The following is a 15,331-nucleotide window of genomic DNA, read 5'->3' on the forward strand; positions in this document are numbered from 1 at the left end:
ATAAATAAGATCATTGATATTGTTTTGTAGTACCTTTTCTCCGCCCCGCCCCACCACTTATACAAAATGAGCTATTCCCCATATCATCATATATTCTTCCATGGCATCATTTTTAATGACTGTGGTATTTTAGTGCAGGAATATGCCACAATTTATTTAACCGATCCTGGGAAAGCATTTTTAATAAACAATAGAAATATTACCAATTCTAAGTAGTAAAAAAAAACACAAAAAACTATAAATCACGGAAGATTATTTTCAAGAAAATGAGCATTTTGTCACCTTAATATAAAGACTTAAACTAGGTCCACCAGTGTTTCCTAGCAGAGGCCACTGGACTTTTGCTTTTATAGCAGATGATCAGTATGTAGATGATTATCTGTGCATAAAAGAAAACCATGTGTTCCCCCCAGTTTTGCTTTGCCTTCTCTCAGTCCCTCCACAATCTCATTCATTCCTGCAACTTGATTTACCCTTAAAAAATTACCCTAAAAAGGGGCACCTGGGTGGCTCAGTTGGTTAAGCATCTGATTCTTGGTTTCAGCTCCGATCATGATCTCAGGGTCATGAGATCCAGCCCCATGTTGGGCTCAGCCCGGAGTCTCCTTGAGATTCTCTCCCTCTCACTCTGCCCCTACCACCCCCAGCCCCCACTCTCACTCTCTCTAAAACAATTTTTTTTAAAAGCTTTCAAAAAATTACCCTAAAAAATAACAGCAAATACCCATTTGCTACTATTGGTATTACGTAAGTGCTTTCTTCACCTGGCTGGGACCACCTCTTACCCACACCTGTCCCCTCACCTACCCTCCAGAGTCCTGCACTCCAGTTTCCATGACCTTCCTTCCAATTCTCCCATGACCCCCACTTATTCTCCAGGTCACTCTGTAGGTGCTGATCACTTTGCAAGCAAGCCTATCCCCCAAACCTCACATGCCTGTCTTTCAAAACTCAGTTCACATATTTCTTTGCCTGAGGCATTCTGTGGCATCACACCAACCCCCACCTGGAGTGGAGCCAAACACACCCAACCCTTTTGTGCACTACATGCAGCCTGTGCTTTCTCTCCATGACTTATCACACGGAATTATAATGTTTCCTTATCTTTCTCACCCATTTACTTGTAACTCTTCTGGGTACTGGGGTCCTCAGCATCTTGGGCATGCCTGGTGTGAAGTAAAGTGCTCAATAAATGTTTAGTGAATGAACTGGAAACTGCTCTTTTAAATTTCTCACGTCATTTCATTCTTTAGCTCCTTACTGCGACTGCAAATATCCCTGCCTGGTTTTCAGTGTCACAATGGGTCCATCCAATAATTGTATCCCCTCCACTCCTGGCATGCACCCTCCCTCAGCTGGACAATCTGCTTGTCATCCCTGATCCCTACCCACCTCATTCCCACCTCAGCTGCTCTCCAGCCTTGTTTGTTCTCCTCATAGCCAACATTCAAGGGCAAACTCAAGATCTTCCTCCTACTTAAGTTTGTCTATGATGATTCTTTTCAATTTGTTTAATGATTATACAGACTTTCTTTTTCTAACACAGTCTGGGTTCAAATACTTGGTTAGTAATCTTTTATTTGTGTTCTGATATTTTGTATGTAAACCACGCTTTCACTGTATTCACTAGGGCCCCCTTTTACTGAGTTTTCCTGACAATTAGCACATTGTTTTCTAATTTCACTCTATTTTGTAAATACATAAGATACAAATAAACATAACTTCTGGTTCACTTATTGCCTCATGGGTTTATCAGATTGTCCCATATAAACTGCGACTACTCCTGGGAGAATGTATTTTCCTTCGACATTCTGTTCTTCCAATTTATGATTGTGAAATATCTTCCCATTTATTTGTGTCTTTTTCAATTTCTTTTATTAATTTCTTATACTTTTCAGTGTACAGGTCTTTCACTTCCTTTTTATTTTATTTTATTAAATAAATAGGCATTTTATTCTTTTTGATGCATGTACATTCCGTTACTGCTCCATAAAACTTCTGGAATAGTGTTATACATGACCAACAATAAATTATCTTATTAATTGGTTTTATGTAGTTAAAACCTAAAATGTTTTAGAAAACAGTTTATAAAATGCTATAAAATCATAATATTATATTATAAAATGTTAAAAAGGAAAAATTCTTCCACCCCACTAACAGGATTTATACTCATTCTAAATCAGTGGAGGCCAAAATAATGGGGTTATATTTTATTTCACAAAATCAGAGTCTTACAGTAGGAAGGGAACTTCAAAAGTACTTAATCCAACACACCCACTCAATAGTTAGATCCCCTCCTGCAGCTCCATCATGAAGCTTTGCAGCAAAACATCTAGTGACAGGGAGATCACTACTTTCCCAAGGCAGCTCAGTAAGAAAGGGCTTCCTTATGCTGGTACAAAATCTATTTCCCTGCAACATCCTCTCACTTGTCCTGGTACTACTCTTTTGGGACCAGCCAAGTCTAATTCTTCCAAATGGCAGCACTTCTAGTATTTGGAGACAGTCAGGGTGGGCTCTCTCATCCTTCCCCAGGCCCATCTTCTCTAGACTAAATCTCCAAACTCCTCATATGGTGGCATTGTTCCTCTTCTTTTGCCATCTGTGTTGTTTTTTCCTGAATATGATCCAGTTTGTCTACACTCCTCAAAGCGTGGGCCCATGATACTCTTGAGTAGGGGTTGCAAATTCAGACACTTCCAGAGGCCAGATCCCAATGAAAGGTAAATGTGTGGCTATGGTGCAGTATAAAGACAGGAGCAGTAGAAGCTGGACTTAAGCCCTGACTCCAGGCTTTCATATTCAAGACTTTAAACCCACGGGCTGGCCAAATAATAGTGAGGCCTGGGAGCCGCAGTTGCTCTTCTGAGCCAGCAGTTATCTGACTAAGATAAAGCTAACTGTCACCTCCCCAAGACTAAAGGGGCAGCTGACATTACACTATACCAGCTGTTATGTGTGTGTGCATATAACATGTATATATATATATATATATATATAAATATATGTATATATATATAAATATATACATATTTTATATATACATATATAAATATATGTATATATATGCATATATATAAATATATACATATTTTATATATAACAGCTATATATTATAATTAAAATTGGTACACTATGCATTATATAATTTATACATTATATAAATGTTGAATTTTATCTGAATCCTGTGATCCTGGAAAACAATGAAGGTTAAGAAACCTCTCTGTGTTTTGGAGAATGGTTTACGGCAAAGAACCACCTTTCCCCATATGACTTTGATAAGACTCATGGATGTCCCCTTATTTAAAGGCCAAACACAGACCCTCAAAATTCTCTTTGCCTCATAAATGATTAGCTAAACTGCTCTTCCCAACTACACTTTGGTTCTCTCCTTCCTCCAGGTTCCTGAACTTCAGCCCATCTCCACCCGAGTCAACATATGACCCCTCCTGAGAAGGGACTGGCCTCAGGGTAAAACATTTTTCTGCTCCACTACCCACCATATCACCCTTTTATCCTGCTTCCCCACACCTGGTTCTTTGTTTACCTCTGTGTGTAAAAGAAAACTCTCTTCACTGGATTCTGGAGGCACTTGCAGGTCTTAAGGTCAAAGCAGTCTCCCTGTTGCAGCAGTGGTCTCCCTCCCCTTACACTGCAGTTGTCTCTTTCCCCTCCTTGCAATAATCCTTTCCAATACAGTGTCCCCTTACTAAGTCTGGATTTGTTTTTTATTTGACCATCGTCATGAAAATATATTAGCTATTAATAATATAGTAATATTATTAGATTAGCATTTCTAAGTGTACTTTCATCTTAGTAATAAATATGGCATACTATTGAGTCACAGTGATTGTAATTCTAAATCTTTCCCAATATGTTACTAATCAACGTCAGTTCCCTTCTTGGAGCATGTCTTCTTACCAAATGATTTTTTCTCTTTGGTGGGATATCTCATTACTACAGGCTGGTAAAGACATTTTAGGATCCCGATTCTATAATATCACTGAATTAAGTGGTTCCCTATCATTTACTAAACTGGTCAAAGAGTTTCCTATAAGCGTCATTCATGTCATCAATAAAACATGTTCATGAAACGGGCCAAAAACTGAGTCCTAAGGAATGTTTAGAAACCTTTCTCCTGGTCCCTTTTATTAATAGTTAATGTAGAGTTAACTCTATAGGGAAATATAGCTAGAACACATTAAATATGGAAAATCACTGACAACTTCCTTAAGGCAGAAGCACTTCATAAATATTTGTTAAATAGTTTAAGGAAGGACCACATTTCAATGTAACATTGTTTGATTTAATTGAGAATTTTTATTTTTATTCTCATAAATTAAATAAAGTACCAGTATACTCATGGGAAAAAATAAATAAACAACTGCCCAACTAGCTCTGATCCACTTATTAGTCTTCTGAATAGATGATAGTTGAACCAGTTTTTTTGAAATTCTTATTCATCCATCCAACAAATACTTATTAATATTTATTGTGTAGCTACTGATACCAGACACCATTCTAAGCACTAAGGATAAAGTGAACAAACCCAAGTTCCTGCCCTTGTTGAGCTCATATTCTAGAAGGGAACACATAATAAACAAGTCAACCAATAAATATATAACATAATGTCAGCTTAAAATAAGGGCCTTGTAAAAAAAAAAATAAAGCAAGTTAGAGGACACAGAAGGATGGCGTGCAGGCAGGGGTGATACTTTACACAGAGGTCGTCAGGAAAAACTCACTGAGAAGGTGACACGTGAGCAGAGACCTGAATAAAGGTGGGAGCAAGACACATAAGTACCTGAGAACAGAGAATCCCAGGCCAAAAGAAAGGCAAGGGCAAAGGCCTGAGATGGAAACATGGTTGACTTATTTAAGGGACATAAAAGAAGGCCAGTGTGGCCACAGCAGAGTGAAGAGGGCTAGAAAAATGTGAGAGACAGGCAGGGTCCGGGTCACCTAGGGTCCCGAAACCCATCGTAAGGGGGTGACTAGAAGCCACCAGAGGACTGAGAACAGAAGCATGACACAGTCTCCTTTTTGTTTTGAAGAATCACTTTAGCTGTTGCATAGAGACTAGACTGAATATACCGAGAGGGACAAGGCAAGACATGATTTTTTTTTCTTTGTGCCTTTCTTGTATCTCTTTTACAACTCTGGTAAGGACCCTTTTGGAGTTTTTAAATATTTAAGCACCAATGAAATGGATGGGATTAGCCAAGTGTCCAAAGATGCATGAGCTTTTAATATAGTTCCTTCAAAAGTGATTGTAAAGTTCACCCATCCATGAAATGTGAACGACTTAGATTGAAAATTACTTCCAGCTGTTCATGAAGATATATGTACCAGGAAACTAATGTAGTTCTGACAAGCACATGTCAGAACCCTGGAGGCAAACAGCTGGGATCGGTCTTAACAATGCTTTCTTTTTTTAAGTAAGCTCTATGCCCAGTGTGAAGTTTGAACTCACGGAGTCACATGCTCTACTGACCGAGCCAGCCAGCACTCCATTAACAATGCTTCTTTTAAGAAAGTAGGTGCCAGTGGCCATTTCAAAGAAAACTGTATGGAAACTATAAGGCTATCAAGAGAGAGGTAAAGAAGCAAGGGGAAATAATGTAAAAGTCTCTGCATTTTAAATATGCAGTGCTAACAGTAACAATCACACTTGTAAATGTATGAAATTGGAACTCCATTGTGTGATGCACAGTGCTAGTGATTACTCAAATCCACCGCTATCCTCCACCTTCTACCTTGTTGATAGAACAATGATTTGGTTTAGAGAAGCAATGTACCCAGTCTCAGGTGGATCAAAACTGGTCTAAACTAATCATGATAATCTTTCCTTGCTTTCCCACCTTCCCATGTAGGTGGAAGTAGCCGTATGACCCACTAATGGCCAAAGAGGCACAAGCAGAAATCTGCTTGGGAGCATGGTCTGAGAAAGGTTTAGCTTTCCTAATAAAAAGGATTGGTCTCAGCTGGCCTCCTCTTGGTCCCCTTATTCCTGTCTTCTATTTAGGCATGTTGGTCACTATTTGATGTATGCAACTATAAGGGAAAGGCCAAGACATTTACCAGGACACTGGCCACCATCTTTAGCTAGCAAACCACCACCATCAAACTCCTACTTCGGACTTCTAGTTAAGTGAGAAATTGAAACACACGTGTTTAAGCTTCTATAAACTGGGTTTTCTGTTATGTGTGGCCAAATAGATTTTTAATTGAGATACTTTAAATCACCAATATTCTAGGGAAATAAAATATCCATCATTATCACTTATAATCTAAAATGAACAAAATATACCTGTCCATGTTCAGCAATAATTGAAAAATCTCACTCACACGAACTAAATCTCTTCAGAATATCATCAAAGAATATCTATCCTCATCTTCCAGGCTTCTCTTAGATTTATTCTGGTTTAATTTTTTTTTTAATGCCCAGTGGGCTCTCTCTTTCTAAAAATAAATAAATAAATCTTTAAAAAAGAAAGAAAGAAAGAAAGAAAGAAAGAAAGAAAGAAAGAAAGAAAGAAAGAAAGAAAGAAAGAAAGAAAGAAAGGTGGGGGGGCGGTGGCAGTGGCTGGGTGGCTCAGTCAGTTGAACGTCCAACTCTTGGTTTCAGCTCAGGTCATGATCTCAGGGCTGTGAGATCGAGCCCCGCGTTGGGCTCCATGCTCAGTGTGCAGTATACTTAAGACTCCCTCTCCCTCTGCCCCTACCCCTACCCCCACCCCGTTCTCGCTCTCTCTCCAAATAAATCTTTTTTTTTTTTTTTTTAATGTCCAGTGGGGAAGGTAGCTAACTATAGGGGGAGTTTACTGCCAGGCTGAATAGGGAGTGGGTACCTGGTGTAAAGAGATGGGCAATCCCAAGAATAGACCTGCATCTGCTCTGACTAGCTTGACAAGTTCAAGTCCTAGTCCTTTCACAGCAACTAGTCATACACCAGCCCTTCACTCTGCTTGGGATTCTGAGTCTGATTCTAGATTTGTGAAGAAAGAACCTGCAGGACAAGAACATCCACTTTGATTAGCTCAGAACTAGGATGAAGAGGTGCAGAAGTCTTCTGAACACAAAGCATGTGTCATATATACTCTACTGTCACTTGTGCCAAGTGAATAAATACTCAAGAAGGATTCTAGTGGGCATGTTATTTATTAGCATTTGATTTCTTTTACCTGGTTGATATGGAAGGTAGAAAGGTGTACCCTGATTCAAGACTGCCTTTTCCTCTGTTTTCTTTCTTTCCTTTTTTTTTTTTTTTTTTTTTTGTGGCATCTGTAAAGCATTTCACTTTCTAATTGTGGATCACACAGTGTTTTCATGGCTCATGTTACTGTCTTTCAACTTCCAGCCCTTCTTTCCACCCCCACTCTTAAATGAGAAATAAAATAAAATGAAAAAGGAGGCCAGTTGGAATTTATTTTCCTCCCTCTGTAGCAGATGTTAAATGCAAACTTTTTAAATGAGGGAATATTAAAAGAGCCTTCTTTTTATCCCAGAGCAACTGCCCTGCATCCTAAGTCTCAGGCTCAGGAGGGAACCTCACTGATCTTCTTATCCAGGGTGCAGACAGAGAACACTGGAGCTCAAAGCCGGCTCAGCCCCCTTCCCATCGAGGGCCTTGGGCAAGACTTTGAATCTCTCTGGTCTCAGTTTACTCATCTGAGGGGGGTTGGATGAAAGAATCTTTGAAGTTATTCCAGCTCCTAAGAGTCAATGAATTGTCTCCAAAATTCAAATGTAAAACTACTGACCATTTTTATGAGAAAAATCACTTTCCCTTTTTTTCCCAGTTCCTTCTCTCAGTAACCAGGGATCATCTCATTAATTTGGTTTTATGAGGGATTTGTAGCTAATCTCAGTCACTTGGGGTGAAAGTTCTCCGTTAAAGTAGATGTTTGAGAAGCTGCCTCTTTAATTCGGGTATGTGGTTTTAATCTGTTTAGAGAGCTTCACATGACAAATATCAATACATCTCTGCCCTGCTTCAATACTTTTGGTGTGAGAACTATTAATTATTTATATTTGACCAAAGCACCTGTATGTTATTAAATTCTAACCCCTTCTCTTTTTCTCTCTCCCCCCACTCCCCATATACACCCACACATTTGTTATGGTACTTCTGGCTAATTCCATTTTCCAAATTGAGGTCAAGAATCTTTTGATTTCCCTCCTGCCTAGCAGCTCCACCTGATTCACAAGTGTCTGTCCTGTTTTCTTCATTCACACTCTCTGATAAATGCCATTACCTTACAACCCTTAGACAACAGATCCATATGGATGAAACTATTTGTCAGAGAGAGAAAGAGCACAAGCAGGGGGAGCGGCAGGCAGAGGGAGAGGGAGAAGCAGGCTCCCCGCTGAGCAAGGAGCCCGATGTGGGACCTGATCCCAGGACCCTGGGATCACAACCTGAGCCGAAGGCTTAACTCACCAAGCCACCCAGGTGCCCCTGCAATTCTTCTTTTTAATCTAGAAAATGCCTAAGGCCAATTCACTTAAGACTTATTTAAATTTTATAGCTCATTTTTACTATAGCATCCTGAGCCTCTGATTCTGCCCAATTTTGTCACATTTCAACAAATGAAATGTGATTTTGCTGTTAAGCTGCCTAAAGAACAGAAACATTTGCTTAAGAGAAATACAAGAAGTCAGGGAACATAGGCTTGGTTCATATTTCTCATCATCATCACCCAATAACATCTAGCACATTTTCTTCTTCCTTGTGGGGAAGTTTAAAGCTTCAAGGCCCAACTCAGAGCCACATGGTTTTCCTTTCGTGGCCTCCCCCCTCAGCCCCTGCAGCCCCCCCGGCACACACAGAGGCCTCATCCTCTATTTGAAGACTCAAGATACCATCACTTGTACAGAGGCATAAAAAGTCAATACTCTGCATACATATCAGCCCAAATAATAAATAGCTGCCTGCTGGCTCCACTTGTTCCCTTGATTTGTACTAATCCTTACGTTTGTTCAGACCTTCACAGCCTACAGAGCACTTTCACATTCATTAATCTCACAGAGTCCTCACCCTAAGCCTGAAAGAAGAGTATACCCTTCTCCTCATGTTACAGACACGAATGGCTATGAGAAGAGGTGTGATGGCTGGCCAAGGTCGCGCACGTCAGGGGCAGACCCAGGACTCAAACCTCAGCCTCACTCATTTTTTCTACCCCACCACCATAAACCGTGTCATGTTTTTTCCTGTTGGATTGAAGACATAGATGAACAGGGCCTGACTGGGCAATGTTAGGGTCCAGAAAAGTTGTCTTGGGAAATGCAGTAGGAAGGGGTGCTAAGAACCTGGACTGCAGGCCAAGCAGCCTAGGCGTGAATCTGGACTCTGCCTCGTAATAGCTGTGTGACATTGCATCATTCCAGGGGGCTTCATTCACATGGTGTTTCATGTGGATGGTGTCCCAAGAGGTCTTCAGTGCAGCTAGCCTGGGAGTTACTTGGTTGCCCTGTGATTCAGTAGTCCCATCTCAGAAATGGGAGTAATGATACCTACTTCCAAGGCTGTGGTGGCAACTGAATAATATAAAATACATAAATCAGGGCACCTGGGTGGCTCAGTCAGTTAAGCATCTGCCTTCGGCTCAGGTCATGATCCTAGGGCCCTTGGGTCAAGCCCCACATCAGGCTCCCTGCTTGGCAAGAATTTTTGCTTCTCCCTCTCCCTCTGCCTGCTACTCCCCCTGCTTGTGCTCTCTCTCTATCAAATAAAGAAAATCTTTAAAAAAAAATCACATAAATCCTGGCCCAGTAAAAGATACCCCAAAATGCTCTGTGCCTCTGGAAGACTATTCTCCTGATCGCTGCCTTCTTGGGTATGTCTCTACCCATATCCCTTTCTGTGAATATCCTCTATGCTCTCTACTAATCCCATGGCTGGGACACCCCATGGCAGTCTGCCACGTATTGAAGACAGCACTGAGCCAGGCACTGTGCTAAGCCCAAACATGCACACCTTCCCTCCATCCCGTATTTCAGAATCTCCCCCACCCTACTGCTAAACCAGGTCCCACTGATGAGTGAGCATCATGAGCTGCTCCAGAGGAGTCTGGATAAGGGTATTCTCATCCCAGTTCTACCATTAACAATCCAGGTGACCAACAGGCCCAGAACATCCCCTCTCTGAGTCTCATCTAACTCATCCACTAGGAGAAACTTCTAATACCTTTTCTGTCCCTTAAGAGAATCATTGTCTCTACAAACAGGATGAATCATATGAAGCTGTTAAGCAAATGGAAAAAAAAAAAAAAAAAAGGTGAAGTCAGTATAAGAGTGATTATTAAAAGAAATGGCCAGGCTCTTATTAATTAGCAAGAACCCAGTTTTGAAATCTGCCTCTGAAAATTATGAAGAGAACCTAACAGGGATGGGGGACAAAGGTCTAATCGTTAACATAATAAAAAGATGGAAAGCCCCTGTGTAACAAAGATACAGCAACAAAGACACAGCTGGAAGGAGGGAGAGTTGAAGATTAGAGCTGATTTCTAGACTAAGAGGGAGAAGGACATCAGAGGACTTAATGACACCTTGCTAATTTCTTTTGTTATTCCTGATTTCAGGCTGTGTGGCTGTGGGACAAAGTTCTGCCAGCTAGACCCAGCTCACCTGCATGTCTCTTACCTGTGCAAACCCACCAGGCAACCACGTGGAATCTTGCCCATTTTCCATCCCCTGTTCATCTTTGCATCTTTTTAGATATGACACATTGGGGCCCCCATCTGGCTCAGTCAGTAGAGCATGTGACTCTTGATCTCAGGGTTGTGAGTTTGAGCCCCATGTTGGGCATAGAGATTACTTAAAATTAATAAAGAAAGGAAGGAAAGAAGGGAGGGAGGGAGGGAAGGAAGGAGGAAAAAACAAAACAAAACACATTAACAGAGTCTCTAAAATTAGACCTGGGATAGTATATGCCTACAGTGATCATGTTTCTGAGTGCAAATTCCTCACCCATATGTATTTATGGGACAACTAGATGTGGTATACAGCTCAGGAACTCCCCTGGAGAAGTTACATATGATCAGGCCAGAGTGTCTGTTCAACCATACAAGTTTGCTGAGCCTGCTACATGCCAGGCCATGCACTGGTTACTGCACAGAAAGGTGTGAGCGACATGGGACCGACACCAAAGGACTCATTTCACAAGGGGCAGGGGAGGGACAATTTAGGCTCTGGCTTTTTGCTGTAGTTATCTCAATTGCTTTCATTACATTGTGTTTTTTCTTATTTACTTTATGTCTTTTTTTCCCCAAGGTGGGGTGAGGGGAGGATTAGCCACAGAATCAGGTAATAATTTACCAATGCTGACATTCTCCCTAATACCAACTAGAAATATCTCATGCCTTAGCATTATAAGTCACTGGCAAAAATAGGCACCCATCTTTTTTAAGACCTTATAATTGTGAAAAAAAAAATATGTATATATATATATATTGGCCTCTGCCCCTTGTTCCTGGCACAGAGCTCCTAAACTTCCTAAATGATAAGAGCACTAGGAACACCTTTTGCTGTAATATTTGGTCTTTGACACCAGTTCCTAACACAGAGTTCCTATATCCTTTGGCATGTCCTAGGTGATAGAAGCATCTTTTGTTCTAATGAGGAAATGTTTGTAGGGCTCCTGGGTGGGAACTGGTCATCAGAAAGACCAAGTCACGACTAGATGCTTAGAACTTTCAGCCCCATCCCCTATCCTCCAGGAAGGGGAGAGGGGCTGGAAATGGAGATAATGATCGATCATGGCTACATGATGAAGCCTACATAAAAATCCCAAAGGCACAGGGCTTGGGGAGCTTCCAGGTTGGTGAATCCGTAGAGATGCTGAGAGAGTGGTGTTCTGGGAGAGGGTACAGAAGCTCCGTGCCCTTTCCCACATACCTTGCCCCTTGCATCTCTTCCATCTGGATGTTCATCTGTATCCTTTAGCACATCCTTTTATCACAAACCAGTAAATGTAAGTAAGCATTTCCCTGAGTTCTGCAAGCCATTCTAGCAAATTATTGATCTCAATAAGGGGTGTGTGGGTACGTCGATTTATAGCCAGTAGGTCAGAAATATGGTAACAATCTAGGACTTGAATCTGACATCTGAAGAGTGGGGGGAGGGGGGAGTGTCTTGTGGGACTGAATCCTTAACCTGTGGGATCTATGCTAACTCCTGGTAGATAGTGTCAGAACTGAACTGAATTATAGGACACCCAGCTGGTCTTGCAGAGAATTGCTTGGTGGGGGAAAAAATCCATACACATCTGGTGATCAGGAGTGTCCGAAGTGAAATGTTCTGTGTGAGTAGTAAAGGAGAAACACACAGAAAGAAGAGTTTTTCCTACTCAGCAATAAAGTGAGGGAGATGGCTATTTGCATTAAAAAATGATAAAGTGTTTTTCCTTTAAAAAAAAAATAAACCATTTGTAGTGCCTTCAAAGAATATTGAATTAATAAAAGCTAGCCTTTACCTTAAAGTCTTTATTCCACAGTGAGGTTTGTCAGATATCAAGGGCTGGTTTCTGCTGATAATTGTTAAAGGTCTTACTCCAAAGTTTTTCAAACCACCAGTAAAAAGCAGCCAACTTTAGTTTTCATGGGCTCTGCTGCCCCCTGTCAGAAGCTAAGAAGGTTGCAGGAAATAGAATTTTTTGAACAAAGCTTTTCATAGAACAGCAGTTTTATATGATTTCCTCAATCGCATGACGACATGGGATATTTTCACATCTTGTCAATTAATACCAAAGAAGTATTTGCTTAGAAATGTGCCTGCCTGCTTTACTGCCTAGAAGTACTTGCACAACTGTCTGAAATAATTCCAGAGAGCCCTCACTCACTCAGTCCCTCGGCACACATGCCCCGAGCAGCAGACAGGTGCTGGGCCCCCCATCCATGGGCTCACGTCTTTCACAGACCACTCGGGAAGACACATGAGCAAATGGGCAACTTCGACACAGAGGGAGAAGATGCGTGTGGGCACCAGGGGCTGGGAGAGCATTATCAGGGCAGCACCTTAGCCAGTGGGTTCCAAATGAAGTAAAAGGAGACCGTTTCCAAAGACAGAGCAGGAGCCAGCCAAGTGAAGAAGGAAGTAAAGGGCTTTACCAGACAGCAGCGACTCTCTGTGCCAGGGCAGGGAGGCCCAGAAGAGAGTGGCAAGGCATGAGGGGAACTGAATTATGTGGTGAGCTTACTCCCAGCAGCCCAGCCGCCACTCCTCTGCCTGAGGGCTGCTCAGCTGGGGGCCACTTCACCTCACTGCCTCAGGGTATAGCTGGGCCAGAGGTCAAGACCAAGGAGAGCAAAAGGAATTCCTGAGGTGGCCATTTGGGCAGAAAAGCCCAGTAAGCTACCAGCAGTTGCCCTGTGCTCAGCAAGCATTCCATTTACACCCACAAAAAGGAAATATTGTGCTAGCTAACTTAGGACACTATCTTAAGACCTGAATGGGGAGAGGGAGCCATTAAATTGTCAATAAAGATTTGCACATCATCAAATCTACTGTTCACAAGACAACAGAAAGAAATACCAAGGGAAAAGAAACCCAGTGATTGTCTATGGTATTTGAAAACTCAACCTATGGCAGATACTTAAAATCTAGTGCTCATTTCCCCTTTTTTCCCTCAGTGCTAGGCATATTGCTTCACCTCATGAAAGCAGTTTTGTCTTTGTCAGAATACACATGCACCAAGACATTAATCATTTACAGGTTTCCATTATTTATCTCATTTCCATGTAGTGCTTCATCTTTCTATAAGTCATGTTTTCCTTTTGAACAGCCTTTTGGCAAAAGTTTTCCATTATTTTTTTCTTTCCTTTTAGTTCACTCTCTATCAAACATTAAATATGCATTTATTTCTATACTCTATAATAAGGTTTTCCATTCTCCTGGTCTCCTGGTAACTTCTTTGACTTTATCAGTCCTAAAGGATTTTGTAAGAACATAACACCCCTCAAAAAAAAAATGACATATTTCTCATTAGTCCAGAACAACAGGATCAAAACTAATTTCAATAGTTAAAATAGTTAAAAAATAACACCGAATAGATGCATCAGTGGAAAGAAAGCATCCATCGGCTTGGAGTCAGACCAGCCAGGGTTCAAATGATGGCACTGCCACTTAACCTCACCGAGCCTTAATTTGCTCCTGTGTACAATGGGCATAATAAATGTCTACCTCACATTTGTTGTAAGGAACAAACAAGCAAATAGGGGTTTGGGAAATTATAAAGCACTAATCAAATGTAAGGCATGTTGCTAAATTGCTCATTGAATGAATGAAGATTTCATAATTTTTCCTTTTGAACACCAAGGTTCTAATCGTGACAACATTCTTTATTTGCCCATACCTCACTGTTTTAGAATCTTATCAGAATCAGGAATGATTCTCTCTTCTCTACTAGGGCCCTGTTAATTAAGTGATTCTTGTTAAAACTAGCAAGAGAAAAATTTCAGCACACAAGAGAACAGTACTGCATTCAAACAGAGTTTTAATTTTCAGCCCCTTTTATTTTTTACCCAAGATAATGTCAAGTAATACTAAGCTAGCATCCATCCCTAATCAGGCCACTTTTTTTCCTCTAGAAATCCAAATCATTTGAAACGTTGAAGGGAGAGACTGACCCCAGGTATGCTATGGTAAACTTCCAAGGACTGAACTCAGTAACTGCATCAAAGGGACTAGACAGCTTGACCCCCTTTAATAGCCTTTCTTGGACAGAGATGAATGACATTAGCATCTAATTACAAACTTCTTCTTCTTATTAGAGCAAAAAGAGGATTTCTTTTCCTCTAAGAGAAATATTAAAAGTAGGCTCCATATATAATTTGGAGTGAAGACAGAGCAATGGCATTGATTTGCGGAGCCTTAACCGCTTCTGTTTCCTTACCTTGTCACGACATGTCTATGGGATCTCCTGGGGCAGGTGGCCAGAGAGCTGTAGTGCCACGCTCCACGAACACACCAGCTCATCCATCCCAACTTTTCACGTGGAAAATGTCCAGGAAGCCCCTCAGTCTGCAAGTCAGATTAGCCATGATCTTTGGAGGGTTCACTATTTAAACCATTTCCCCCTGAAAATGACAGAATATTCTAGATCTCTTTGTGATATTAAAAATATCATTTTTCTAGCACCCTCCAGACCCCCAAATGTTAGACTTTTAGGGAAAGAAGCAAACAAGCAAGTAATTTGAAGAACACAAAACCAGGTTGATAACAATTCCTTCCATGACTGGCCTATATCCTGCAGTGGTGGGCTACTGTTGAGGCATGACCAACACAAGGGGCCACAGTGTCCCAGTGAAGGAGATGAAAGAAGGGTGTTTGG

This window comes from Halichoerus grypus, chromosome 4 (assembly GCF_964656455.1).
Source record: "Halichoerus grypus chromosome 4, mHalGry1.hap1.1, whole genome shotgun sequence".
Taxonomy (NCBI): Eukaryota; Metazoa; Chordata; class Mammalia; order Carnivora; family Phocidae; genus Halichoerus; species Halichoerus grypus.